Below are 1,607 nucleotides of genomic sequence, written 5' to 3'. Positions count from 1 at the left end.
AATGCCACATGGCCCCGGAGAGGAGCGGTGGGAGCCTCGACGGGGGTAGCCCGCTCGGGGGCAGGAAGTGGTCTGCTTCTCCGATTGGGGAGCATTTCCGGAGCGCCTACTGTGTGCTCCGGGAGGTGGGGCCGTTACCAAGGGAGAAATAATGCAAATCTTGACTGGTGTAAGTTAGCTCCCGCCGCCAGATCTGCCCGCGCGGCGTGATTGCTCCCATTGCTTCGATGGGGAGTTGAGGCCAGTTAGTCTGGGGATTTACCCCAGCTGGTAAGGGCCTGGGCTCAGAAAGTGACGCCTGTCCTGCCCCAGTGGTTCATAGAGTCGAAGAAGGCCGCTTCGCACATGACCCCAGACCACTTTGCCCAGGGTCTGGCACGGGCAGCCGGAGGTGGACACAGCCAACGGTTTCCTTAACCGCAGTGTTCACAATGAGGCTGTGCGAAGAGTTCAAATGTCTCATCCTGTCTAATCCTCTAATGCCCGCCTCTGGGGCAGGTGTTGTTATCCTCCTATACATCACTGGCTTACCCATTAGCTGCCGTCTCCACTTCTGTCACTCCGTCAGCCAGTGTCGCTCAACCCAGGTCGATCTGACAGCATTGTCCCAGCCCTTATTACCCCATTGCAGCCAGTCCTTGACACGCAGTCGATCAGTCTACGAGCTCCCAGGTGTCTTGGCTGGTTTCTTTTTCCTCTTCTGCTAGTTGCATCAAACTCCACGAGGTTTTCTTTGGCCTCCTCCACCTGCCAGCACGCTTCTTCCCTGTACCGCCTGTGAGACACCTGTGGGCCCATGCCAATGGGGCACGAACCTCACAGCTTAGCAAGAACCTAGCTGGTCAGGGCTTTTCTGGGCTCACTCCGTCATCTAGATTGAAAATCACCCTTACAAAAAAAGGTTTTGGTCTTAATTGCACTTCAGCAATGAAGAACTCTGGAAACAAGTCTTTTTTTCTTAACAGGCCCTAACTCAATCAAAAGGCTGATTAAATGTTAAGACACACCTGGACTCCCCCATTGAACCCCCCCACACACACACACACACCTTGCCTACTAGTGTGTAGAACATAGCTGACGACCCTGTTCTACTGACGACCCTGTTCACCTATCTGCCCAGTGCTTTGCATTTCACAGATGGGGGGAAACGCCTACAGTGACAGTCATGAGCAATTTCTTTGTCCAAGTGAGGCTCTGTCCACAGTGCTCCGAAAGAAAAAGGGTTGAGTCTTAGGTAAGATAAAAACATGTGGCCAGCAGGTGGCGTGGTGGTTTGGGTGCTGGACTCCCACATGATCCACTGCAGTTGGAGTCCTGAACCTGGCAGCTTGCTTTCTCACTTTACCCCTCTCTGGTCAAATTTAAATAAGTAAATAAAATTAAATAAATATTTTTTTCTAAGAATCATTTCATTGAACTTTTTATTTACTATTATTATTTTTAATTTGACTAGAGAGAGATACAGAGAAGGAGAGTGAGAACGCAAATCACCAGGCCTGGGGTAAAATTAAATATTTTTTCTAAGAATCATTTAATTTAACTTTTTATTTACTAATATAATTTTTTATTTGACTAGAGAAAGATGCAGAGGCGAGTGAGAAAGCAAC

This window comes from Tupaia chinensis, unplaced genomic scaffold, assembly GCF_000334495.1.
Source record: "Tupaia chinensis unplaced genomic scaffold, TupChi_1.0 Scaffold000115_1, whole genome shotgun sequence".
Lineage (NCBI taxonomy): Eukaryota > Metazoa > Chordata > Mammalia > Scandentia > Tupaiidae > Tupaia > Tupaia belangeri.
This window is presented reverse-complemented; position numbering follows the sequence as displayed.